Genomic DNA, 13,466 nt, shown 5'->3' on the forward strand with positions numbered 1-13,466 from the left:
GTGGGAGGGATTTTGAGCTTGGGGTTATCGGATACAACTTAATATAGATTTAGAAGGAGATCCTACTGAGTAGCATTGATAACTATGTCTAGATACTCATATTGCAACAGAACAAAGGGTGGGAACATACATGTATACATGTAAGTGTAACTTGATCCCCATGCTGTACAGCAGGAAAAATAAATTTAAATTAAATTAAAAAAAAACACATGTTGATTGTGGGTTGGGATAATGTAATATTTAGGGTTACAGAAGATTAAATGGGCAAGATATATGACCAAAGGGAAAGAGATTGACCCAATAACAATGATCATTTAAAAGACAGAAATGTGTTAGAGACATGGTGCTCAACACACAACTTTTCAAGACATTTCTAACAAGGTCAGTGAGTAAATAAGAACATGGATAGGTGACACTCATTTAGCTAAAAGGTTACTATTTCTGAAAAGAATCACCAGAGCCAATGTTATGTCTGTTTCTCAGGCTGTAGATGAAAGGGTTCATCATGGGGGTGACCACTGTGTACATCACAGAAGCAATGATGTCTTTGTCATGGGACTGGCCTGATGAGGAGGAAAGGTACACAGCCATCATTGTCCCATAGAATAGAGACACCACAGAGAGGTGGGAGCCACAGTTGGACAAGGCTTTGAATATCCCTTTAGCAGAGGGGAACCTCAGGATAGAGACACCAATTTGGCCATAGGATTGGATGGCCAGTCAAAGGCCATAGGATGCCACTCAAAGGAAAAATGACAACTGCTGGCCCTAGGCCCTTGACTGAATATGAACAGCTCATTTACGGATGTGTCTGAGCAGGAGAGTTTGACCAGGGCAGCAAGGTCACAGATGGGGATGATAGTGTCAGAACAGAAGGACAGTTGAGCCAGGATAATGGTGTGGGTCAGGGCATAGGCAGAGTATATTTTCCAGGATCCAGCCAACAGAGAGAGACACAGCTCCTCCCTCATTATGATGGCCTAGAAAAGAGGGTGACAAATGTTCACATACCTGTCATAGGCCATCACTGCAAGAAGAAAGTTATCAATGCAACCATAACACATGAAAAATGATATGTGTTACACACCCTGCATAGGGTATAGATTGATCCTGAGTCTGCATGTTCATCAGCATCTTAGGGACAGTGACAGATGAAAAGGAGACATCTGTGAGGGCCAAGTAGCTGAGGAAGAAGTACATGGGGGTGTGGAGACAAGGGTCTAGCCTGATGAGCAGGATGATAAGCACTTCCCCAGCACCATGGTCAGGTACATGCCCAGGAACAGAGTAAAGAAAATGCCTTGCTGCTCTGGCCTGATGGGGAGCCCCAGGAGGAGGAAATCAGACACAAAGCTGTGGTTCTCCCTCCTCATGTTCCTCTCCTATCTCCTGGCATGAGTAGAGTGTCAGAGAAGCAAATACCATCACATTGTGATTTACGGCAGGTAGATAAAAAGGAAGCTTTTCTACTGGTGAATATTTCAAGATTTGTCTGCCTTGCTAGGACCCTGCAAATATCCTTTAAATTTTATGGGATCATCATGTGAAATAAGAGAACTTACTAAAGATAAGAGCAGATACAGAAGAGACATTTGCTCAGTGGAAATTTTTCATCATCTACGAGAGAGTCAGCCTATTAGGCATCATTTCCAGCAATGTGTAATTGGTAAAGAAAAAAATGGCCTAGGAGAGGGATATAAAATTAAATCTACATACTTTACATTTTGTTCCTGTATATTTAGAAACAAACACAATTCTTGATCTTCAAGTTGTAAAATATTGAACTTTTGAAATCTAAAACCCATTAATAGGTTGTATTTGGAGGAAGTTTCAATGACATATATTCAATTCAAACTGGATCAAAAATAAATAGTTGAATTGTACATTTTATATAAAATTGGAAGAAAAAAGATGCATACCTGTTGCTTGGATTCAAAGGGTCCTGGAGCTCAGTGTTGAAATACCACTGCTAGAAAAACTAAAAATATTACTGCTAGTTATATATATTTTTACTAGTACTCATATTTATCATTCCCCTACCTCTTCTGAATCAACAACCTCTCTATTCAATATCACTGGGTAGAACATGTTGGAATAGGAGAAAAAGAATGTATACACAATGTGTATATATAGTTATATAATACATATAATATATAACTCTGTACATAAATCATATATATATATATATAAATTTATGATTGTGTCACTCCCCATCCAGCAGAAATTGACACAACAATGTAAATCTACTATAGTCTAACAAAGTAAAATTATATATTTACATATATATATATGTACACACACAGAAAAAAACAACCTCTCATGACCTCAACATGCACAATCTAAAATGAAAAGAGGTATTATTAAGAAAGGTCAAAGAAAGAATCAAGAATGTCTCCTCTATTCATTTTAAGGAACTACGAATAAGAAGTGGTTTAAGGAAGAGCTCACAGAAGTATGGAGCACCTATATTCACATGCACACACACACACACACCTGCTTCTGATAAGAGATATGCTGTTCTGCTCTGAAATTTATGCTCAAGTGATCTACTGCCAGGAGTATGGACTGTTTTCTCACCTTTTCTGTAGGACACCCTCAGACCAGATGTAGTCACAACTTACACGGTCCTGAACCTCTCACCAGCATCAGAGAGAAAAGTCATGAGCCTGGAGCTTACTGCTCAGTGAGTTCACCCCCTTCAGAAATGGAGAGGTGAAGACTATGCTCTACCTCTTGGGGAGGGCCCAAGGGGACAGGGCACCAAGCTCTGGGTTCAAGACATGCACTAAACCTGTGTTAATTGCTCACTTTTCTTCCTCCTATCTCCAGAACAGGTGACCTAGGGCAGTGGTCCCTAAACTGGGATGTTCTCTAGAATTGCCTTGGGAGCTGAGTAAAGATGCAGAGCCCAGCTCCACCTCCAGCTATGCTCATTCACAAGACCTGGGTTCAGATGATTCTCAGGCAGATGGTTCTCAGGGCTGTGAGGCAACACTGTCCTTAGAAAGAACACCAGGGAGATGCCCTGTGCATGGGAGCCCAGAAGGAGATGTGGGGAGACCTCCATACTGGCCCTTCCTACCAGATTCATGTTTCCCCTGACAGGTAATAGCCAGGGATGTGAAGAGGCATTTTTCTCCCCGGTGGACATTCATATTAGATTTGCTGCTTTTAAAATCAATTCTGCTTTATGCTGGAGATCCAAATGAAACAGAAATGAAAATAAAGGACAAGGTCAAAGTACTTCACCTTTCCATTGTTCATTTTTTTATCTTTCTAAAATGAGTTTTATTTGGAAAATTTTAGGTTTACATAAATCCTCTTTATTTTATATCATATTATATAGCTTTATTTTTCTATCATAATTTATTATAATAATATTTGCTTTTCTACTTCATGCATATCAATACATTGAGCACATAAAAAAACCCTACATCAATCTACCTAATTTTTTTATCTGAGCATTTGTTATGTGAACACATTCAGTATGAAATTTTATTAAAGACTGTACTATGCCTTGAAATCTCTTTTGGAAGTTATCTAATGAAGGTTACATGAACATCCCCAATGTATTCATTTTATTTTTTCATTTTTACTGCACTAATTAATTTACAATGTTGTGTCAATTTCTGCTGTAAAGCATAGTGACTCCTATATATATATATATATATTCTTTTATTCATGCTAACTTTACTCATGTCTATAAAATTATCCATTTAGTAGGCTCCATTGTCTTAGTTCTTGACTGCCTTTGGATTGCTCTGGATTTCCTTTTTTTTAATTTATTTTAATGTACTATAGCTGACTTACAATGTTGTTTTAGTTTTTGTTGTGCAGCAAAGGGAATCAGTCACACATATACCTATATCCATTTTTCCTCCATAGATTATTGCAAACTATAGAGTACATTCTCCTGTGCTATACAGTGGGTTCTAGTTAATAATCTATTTTATACAGTAGTGTGTATATGTTAATCCTACCCTTAAGATTCTTCCCTCCCCACAATGGTTCCACCTATGGTAACCATAACATTGGTTTTGAAATCTGTGAGTTCCTTTCTGTTTTATAAATAAGTTCTTTGGTATCATTTTCATTAGAATCCATATGTAAGTGATATCATATGATATCTTTCCTTCTCTGCCTACCTGAGTTCACTCAGTATGATAATCTATCCATGTTACTGCATAAGACATTACTTCCCCTTTTTTAATGGCTGCATAATAGAGAAGATGTGGTATATGGTGTTTGCTCCTTTATAAAAAGAACCTGTCTTTGTAAAGGTCCAGGAAAATACATGACAAATGGAAATCCAGGTTGAACACCATGGAAAGAACAACAAAGCCGCATTACCTTCATGCACCTGTGGGATCACCTAAGTCAGAGCTTATGGAATGAGCTAAAAGCATGATTAAGGAAAGTCACTATCATAAATTTTCCACATGTATCAAATGCCAAATTCCTTCGTAGTGTTTTGATTCCCATATTCACACTCCAAACAGACCAGAGTTGGGAACATAAGCACAGCCTTAAATGTCACTCCAAATGCTAGTTATAAACTATATAATCTTATATTTATGTATAATATTTGTAAATTTCTTGCATTTAGCATAGGCCAGACATGCACACCCAAATACAAAATCAAAATCTGAGAAGACTGCAGGAAAATACCTGAGACTCAAAAATAAGATATACACCTATGAAGAAAATAATAGAGATAAAATGAATAATACAGAAGTTCCTGCTGTGGCTCAGCGGGAATGAACCTGCCTCATATTCATGAAGATGTTGGTTTGATTCCTGGCCTCATACAGATGGTTAAGGATCCTGTGTTGCCCCAAGATCTAGTGTATATTACAGATGTCGCTGGGATCCTGCATTGTTGTAGCTGTGGTGTAGACCTGCAGCTGCAGCTCTGATTGGAATCCTAGCCTGGGAACACATGTACCTCAGGTACAGCCCCAAAAATAATTAATCTAAAGAAAGGCAGGAAAAGGGGAAAATAAATAAAAATAAAAAATCCAAATCTATTTTAAATACATGAGTTTAACAAGGTAATATAAAACAAGGTGAGTGAACAAAACCCCAAAATCAATGGTATATCTATTTCCTCACAGTGAGCATTGTGAATTGAGAATTTTTATATACTTTTATAGCAATAGAAAAACAAAAAAATACACATGGATAAATTTAACAAAACAAGTGCAAAACAAGATAAAAACCACAAAACATTCATGGGTAAAATTAATGAGGACATAAATAAAAGACATATATTTTGCACAATGAATAATTTGAACAGAGTGAATAATTTTGAAACAGAACAATATACATAAGGATAAATAATGTTTTACAAATGCACCAAGGCATGTAAATGTGGAAAGGATATTGTTTCAATAAATGGGGACAATATAATTCAATATCAATATGTCTTAAATGAACATAGAGTCTTGTTTTGCACCAGTTATGACTTTGTCCTACACCACAGGTCACAGAAACACCAGATCCCTGATACACTCAGCAAGGCCAGGGATTGAACCTATATCCTCATGGATACAATTCAGATTCAATTCCACTGAGCCAAACAGGAACTCCAAGCCAATATTTTAAAATAAATTTCTCTCTTTTTTCTTCTTTTTTGGCCATCCCATGACATACAAAATTTCATAGGCCAAGCATCAGATCAGATCCTCAGTTACAACCTACACCACAGCTGCAGCAAATGAATAATTTAACCCTTGGCAAAGATGCCACCAATTGCATAATGCCACAATTGTTACACCATAAATCTCTCTTATAAACACACACACATACAGCCTATTTGTTATCCTTCTCTGGAAAATCTTGACTAATACACCTGCCATGACTTTAAGTGCCCTAACAATCTGTTTCTATGATATCTCTGAACTAATCACCTACCATCCCTCATGACTTAATCCTGTCCAGAAACAGAGGCTCCGTTAATGTCCCTGGGATAGGCCAGGAGACATCTCCCCTCAGAGTATTTCTAGGCGATGATATCTACGCTTGTGCCCAGGCAGTGCCATGGCTCACATTCTTGTCCCACAACTACATCCTTGGATGCTACCTTCCCAATGAGCTCTACCTAGACCATGTGGTGTGAAATTATGAACCCCACCCTAGCACTCTTAGTCCCCCACCATTATTTTGATTTTACTTTTTTAGAGCTACACACATGGCATATAGAAATTCCCAGGCTAGCTTCCTGCATATACCACAGCCACAGCAACTTGGGATCTAAGCCACATCTGAGACCTATCCTGAAGATCACAGTAATGAGACCTATACTGCAGTTCACGGCAATGCTGGATCCTTAACCCACTAAGCAAGGTCAGGGATCCAATCCTTGTCCTCATGGAAATTAGGTTTATAACAGCTGAGCCATGACAGGAACTTCTTGCTCCTCCCTTTTTATGACTTCTTTATTCTTAGAAGTTTTTACCTACTGAAAACTTAGAATTTATTTATTTCAGACATAGAAACATGTCTTCCATGGAACATTCACCCAAGTAAAGAAACAATGACAATTAAAAAAAATAAATTTCACAGTGTTCTAGAAGGTTAAAACCTATGGGGGAAAAAAGGAGCATGATGAGCTGTATCGGGAGTGCTAGCATTTAAACTCTATAAGGGGATATATTTTGATTTAACTTGTATTCTCAGAATGTAGAATATTGCCTGGCACATAGTAGTCATTCAGTAGATAAATTCAGGCATTTAGTGATTTTTCATATTATAAGTGAGATCTCTTTCAACAGGACTGAGACACCAGAGACCACACCCCAAGCATCTGGTTAAAGAAGAAGAAAACTGAGTTAATTGCCCAATTTCTCCCCTTCCTCTTGAGATGGACCCAGTGAAATGACAAAAGTGTTTGAACAACTGGAGTCCCATAAGATGTCTCTTATATCAGAGACATATCAGTCTTCCCTCTGCCTGCCTATGAGGAGAAGGATAGGCCATGAACACCCTTGAACTTTGAAGAACCTACAATGGAATCTGCCACTCCATCCACTGAAGAAAGTACCACAGTAGGATCAGCTCTTGAGATCACACACCACTGACCCTTAAGTGTGTTGGAGCTCACATCCCATCACCATCATTTATTCCATCCATATGAAACCACAAAAGACCCACAAAATCAAAGCCATTTTGAGCAAAATGGACAGAACTGTAGGCATCACACTGCCTGATTTCAAACTATACTTCAAACAATTAGAAATCAACACAGTATGTTACTGACATAAAAAGTAGACATATAAAAATGGAACCATATCTGCTACTTCTTCTTTAGTCAGTCTGTTTCTATAAATGGGTTTTTACTAGTACAAATATATATTTAGTCATTTATAAAATAATGGAACAGAATATGGAGCTCAGAAATAAACCAACACATGTACTTTCAATTTATCTTTGACAAAGGAACCAAAAACACACAATGAAGAAAGGTTAGTATCTTCTATAAATCATGCTGGGAAACTGGATATCCACACAAAAAACCATGAAAGTGAATCACCAACAGTGAAAACAACTGTCTGTTCCATCCCATCCTGGGAACTAAAAATGTTTGCCAATTTGTTGGCAAAAACTTGGCCATAAGGGAACTATTTAAGTGCATCTCACAATTCACAACCATGTTCAAACAACATGGATTGATTTGGACATATAATGCTCTGTGAAATAAGACAGAGAGACAATGATAAATATCAAAATCAAAAGAGCAAATCAACAAAACAGAATGAAAACAGACTCATAAGTACAGAGCAGCAACTGGTGGTTGCCAGAGGGGACAGTGTCCTGGGGAGAGGGAGGAAATGGGTGATGTGGATGAAGAGGAACAAACCTCCAGTTGTAAAATAACCATGGGGATTTAATATACAGCATAAAAAATAGGATCCATAAGACTGTCAAAACTTTTGGGGACAGATAGTGGCTAGATTAATAATTGTGGTGATCATTTCATAATGTATGAAAATGTCAAATCACCATGTAATACAGCTGGAACTAAGGTAATATTGTTCATGAACTACATTTCACCCAGCCCCTGGACAGGAACTTGAACTCTGGACCCTCAGATTACAAGTCTGATGCTCTGCTGACTGAGGTACCCAGGCCCTTGCAAATTACTTCAATGAATAAGTAAGTAAGGCTGCTTGGTGCTAGAATGCTGAACATTTTAATGAATATCTGGGTTCTAGGCTAAGGACTTTACCCATGCTTCCTAATTAATACTAAACATCAGCTGTACATTCCCAGAATTTTTTCAAAAATGGCAGAGCTTAATTAAGAACCTGTTTTTTGGAGTTCTCATCATTGCTCAGTGGTTAGTGAATCTGATTAGGAACCATGAAGCTGCAGGTTTGATCCCTGGCCTTGATCAGTGGGTTAAGGATCCAGCATTGCCATGAGCTGTGGTGTAGGTTGCACATGTGGCTCAGATCCTGTGTTTCTGTGGTTCTGGTGTAGGCCAGGTGGCTACAGTTCCCATTAGACCCCTAGCCTAGAAACCTTCATATGCCATGGGAGAGGCCCTAGAAATGGCAAAAAGGCAAAAAAAAAACTGTGTTCTTTGGAGTTACCTTATTGGATCAGTAGGTTAAGAACACAACTACTATCCCTGAGGATGCAGGTCTGATGTCTAGCCTCACTCATTGGGTAAAGGATCCTGCTTTGCTGCAGGTGGCAATGGAAGAGACAGATGTAGCTCATATCCCTTGTTGCTGTCGCTGTGGAGTAGGCTGGAAGCTGCAGCTCCAATTCTACCCCAGCATGGGAACTTTCGCATGACACAGGTGTGTCCCTAAAAAGAAAAATAATTTCTTTCCAATTACTAGTGATTTTGTGCTTGATCATTTGATTACTGTGGTGTCTTCCAGGCTCCCTACAGCAAGTACCTATTTAAAACCTTGTAATTAACTGTCATTTGGTAGATATTTTGAAAATGTATAACCACAACACTTTTCTTAATACAGTTTAACCCACTGTATCTAACATCCATTGATGACTCATACTGAAAAAAAAAAAAAACAATTGAAAATGTGGTGGCCAAATGGTGATTTTCTAATTTGATTATTTCCTCTATGTTTATTAGCTGAATTCTCCTATAGGAAGGAATTTCCCCTTACTCTACATTCATTTGTTTCTTCATTGATTTATTTATGTCATCATGGACCCATGAATTCTTATTTATTCTCTGAGTTGTAACCCATTACTGATGTTATTCATTTTGAAGCTCTAATTATTACATATTTGGCCAATGGTACCCCATCAAGCTGACTCCTGTGTCCCCATGATTATAGAACACTTTTAATTTTCAAGCTCAGCAAAATTTCCCTGGTCTTGTAGTGTCCTGGGGCCAGCCCTAGAATCAAGGGGATATGGAATAGCAGAATATGTATTTAAGATATCCAAAGGTATAAAAAGAAGAGACAATAAATATGAAATTATACATCTCAACTAGAAAACATGGAGAAACACAGGAAACATAAATTCAGAACAATGTTATTTTATCAGATGTTAACAGATCAAATTCCCTAGAAATGCAATGACTGACAGCCTACATAAAAGAGTAAAACCCACCTTACACTGTTAACCCTAACACTTTATAGCCATAAGGACAATAAAATGTTTAAATAATGGAAAAGAAATGCCATGTAAACACCAACTGATAGGTGGTATATCTATACCTATAACAGAGGATGTAAATGAGATGTGAGGGTAGGAGCCAGTGATAAAGAGAAATCTCCTCTGACTATAATTGCAATTGTGTGCTGCTGAGTGAATGAATCAAGGCTCCTGATCCCAGGAGAGCATCACACTGTAGCACTCGACAATTTCCACAGTTCACTTATGTCCATTGTGGTTGATTTCATCCAGAATATTGTAATTGAGCGTGGAGTTGAAAGAAGATGTTCACAATCAGCTTGAAGCCAATGTAAGACAATTTCAGCACATCTTACAGAGAAGAATTAATCCACAAGGAGCAGAACAAGATGGTAAAACATTGTGTTCTCAATAACATATTATAAAAAATATATAAGCAAAAGCTGACATATCTAAAAGGAGAAAAAATCAAAACCCAAATCACAATTATGTGACATATTTTGTATAGGATTTTTCACATATTTTATAAGAGATGATGAAGAAGCAGAAAAAAGTTAAAGGATGTTTAATAATGCAAATCACAAATTGGACCTTATTGACTTATTAATGCCATATATGACAGCTGAATGCATATACATTTCAAGTTAGAGAGTTGGCAACCATATGCTAATTTTATGAGATAATCTCGCTGTGCTCAGGACTGCAGTAAGAGGATTTAGTGATTGTTACTTCACAAAGTTAGCCCTACTGACAAATATCTCTAAGGCCTGTTTTATGTCTCTTTTCCTGAAGCCATAGATGAAGGGGTTCAGCATGGTAGTAACTACAGCATACATGATGGAAGATATGATGTCTTTGTCATTGGAGTCCCAGGATGAGGAGAAAAAGTAAATACTAGCAAGTGTCCCATAGTATAAAGACACTACAAAGAGATGGGAGCCACAGGTGGAACAAACTTTAACAAGTCTTTTGGTGGAAGAGACCCTCAGAACTGCAGTCCCTATACAAATATATGAGCCCAGGATACTACTAAAAAGCAGGATGAAAAGCATTCTTCTCACAGTAAAGATAACAGCTCATTGAGGAGGTGTCTGAACAACTCAACTTCAGGAGGGAAGTGAGGTCACAAAAGAAGTGGGGGATGATGCTGTCAGCACAGAAGGACATTTGAGCCAGGAGGAGGGTGTGGGTCAGGGCATCAGCACAGGAGAGGAGCGAGGATGCAGCCAACAGACATATACATAGCTTATCCCTCATGGTGCTGGAATAATGTAGGGGGTGACAAATATCCACATACCTATCATAGGCCACCAATGCAAGAAGGTTATCCATGCAAGCAAAAATATGAAAAAAATATGTCTGTGTTACACACCCTGAATAGGGAATTGATTGATCCTGAGACTGCATATTCATAAGCATATTAGGGACAGTGACAGATGAAAAGGAGACATCTGTGAGGGCCAAGTGGCTGAGGAAGAAGTACATGGGTGTGTGGAGGCGAGGGTCCAGCCTGATGAGCAGGATGATGAGCAGGTTCCCCAGCACTGTGGTCAGGTACATGCCCAGGAACAGGGCAAAGAAGATGCCCTGCTGCTCTGGCCTGATGGGGAGCCCCAGGAGGAAGAACTGGGACATGCTGCTCTGGTTCTCCCTCCTCATGCTCTTCTCCTGTCTACTAGGGAAGGAGGTGAGTGGGAAATGTCAGGGACACTGAAACTATTGTGGCCACCACTCTAGCCTCGCTCCCATTTTCATGGAGAAAAAGAATACCTGCCTGCATTTCTTTTATCACCTAGTGTTGCCAAATCACATGACACACCCCAACAGTCAACATGTTTGCTCTCACTGAAAACCATTGAAAATTCTTTCTTTTTTCTCTTTAATCAACCATGTTTCTGACACTAAGCTACTATTTGGACATAGAAGAATAAATACAACACACAGAACTTCTTCCCTCAGGAGACTAACTCTCGAGGGCTTAACTGACCAAGGACTAAGTAAAGGTTTGAATCTGAAGCCCAATTCATGGTGTAATGATTTTGGTCCCACCACTTTCTCACTCTAGGACTTGGGATTCTAAGCCTCTCTTGGCCTTATGTTGTTCCTCTAAATGTGAACATAATCACACTTGTATAGGGATGATATAAGGGATTCTAATTAATTAGACATTAATATCTAAAAACACTATCACACATCAAATAAACTCCAAACATTCCACAGAATATTTTGATGAGAGGATCTGTATCCCCCCAAAAAACTAGTATCAAGTTTAGGAATTTCATAAAACAGTATTTTGAGGTTTTTTGCATAAAGGAACAAGAGGATCACTTAAAATTTATGTTAAATCATCTGAGCTCTCACACTCTTCAGGTGAGTTTGAGCTCATATCCTATCACTGAGGTAAATTCCCTGCTTGAACATGTCTAAATGCATGTTTACCTTCTTGCCAGGAAATAAACATGCATTTAGACATGTGTAGTGCAGGTACCTACATCAATCTCATCTAAACTTGTTCCTCCAAGTTGGCTTAGATCTGGTTGTTCATCAATGGGAAGATACTTGAGATGTGAGATGGGGTCTGAGAGGTGAGAGATCCTGAAGGATTAGGGTGTCTCTTAGAACTCAGTGACCTCACTGATTAGCACTATTTCCCAATATTGATCTTCACACTGATAGTGACCATTAATGAACACAATGGCAGACAAATATATTTTTCCATGATTGCCTCATGGAACATCTCAATAGTACAAGGAGGGCAGTGCTTTTAAAATGTCACTCTAGGGAGTTCCCATTGTAACTCTTGGGTTAAGAACCAAAATAGTATCCATAAGGATAAAGGTTCGATCCCTAGCCGTACTTGATGGATTAAGGATATGGCATTGCTGTGAGCTGTGGTGTAGGCTAGGCTCCAGACAGGGCTCAGATGTGTTGTTGCTGTGGCTGTGGTTTAGGCCAGCAGCTGAAGCTCAACTCCTAGCCTGGGAACTGCCATATGCTCAGGTGCAGCACCCTCAAAATTTAAAAACTAAAAAAAAATCTTCTCTATCAACATACTCAGGAGTAGGAAGTGATCATGATCATGAACTTGGTAACAGCTATGGTCACATTTATCTCCCAAGCATTTGAAAATACCTTGGAAACTGCTCCTATGACCTAGTTCCTCCCTATCTTTAGTTAGACAAATAGGCAGGACCTTAAGAAGAAATATTTCAGGATTTGAAGAAGTCCATCTGCTCAGGTAACTGCCCACACCCATATACTTGCATCATTCTAGTTTGCCAATGTCTTATATATACCTTCAATTTCATTCAGTCAATCATTATATATTTGAGTCTGTGAAGCAGAGAAGAGTTTTCTTTCCCTGCATTTTACCAACAGTAGTAGTGAAATCACTTAAACAATCTCACATAGATATTGCATAGAGGAACATGGTCTTAAATATTGATTTTCTGATCATCATTTCACTACAGAGAGAGTCCACCCATTTTTCTTTATGGGTTGTAGAGAGGCTAAGAGGAAATGCTAAAAGTGAAAAGGTAAATGTTAAAATATTCCTGGGAGAGGAAACCAACATTAACACTCTCTAAGAATCTGTCATCACATGCTTGCTCAAGACCAGGGAGTTGCTCGGGGTTCATGGGGCTCAAGAGGGACCAGACACTTGACCGTCCTGATAAGCACAGTCCTCTCACTGAAAGCTGCTAGGTCAGATGTAGCCCAGGATCTCAAAGATCTCTTGCAGGAGAACCAGAGATCCTAATGACACCCAGGAGCTGCAATGCAATCAGAAGGAAACAATACAGACTTGGAATTTTGAGTCTATCAGCAGTGTCTGCAAAGAGGTGGCT

The 13,466-nt window shown here is 38.7% G+C and overlaps 2 pseudogenes; both read right to left on the reverse strand.

Annotated features, from left to right (window-relative positions):
* Positions 1 to 435: 435 nt before the first annotated feature.
* Positions 436 to 1,206, reverse strand: LOC125120889 (olfactory receptor 1J4-like; annotated as a pseudogene).
* Positions 1,207 to 10,343: 9,137 nt separating this feature from the next.
* LOC125121365 (olfactory receptor 1J4-like) lies at positions 10,344 to 11,277 on the reverse strand (annotated as a pseudogene).
* Between the last annotated feature and the right edge of the window lie 2,189 nt (positions 11,278 to 13,466).

This window comes from Phacochoerus africanus, chromosome 2 (assembly GCF_016906955.1).
Source record: "Phacochoerus africanus isolate WHEZ1 chromosome 2, ROS_Pafr_v1, whole genome shotgun sequence".
Classification (NCBI taxonomy): Eukaryota; Metazoa; Chordata; class Mammalia; order Artiodactyla; family Suidae; genus Phacochoerus; species Phacochoerus africanus.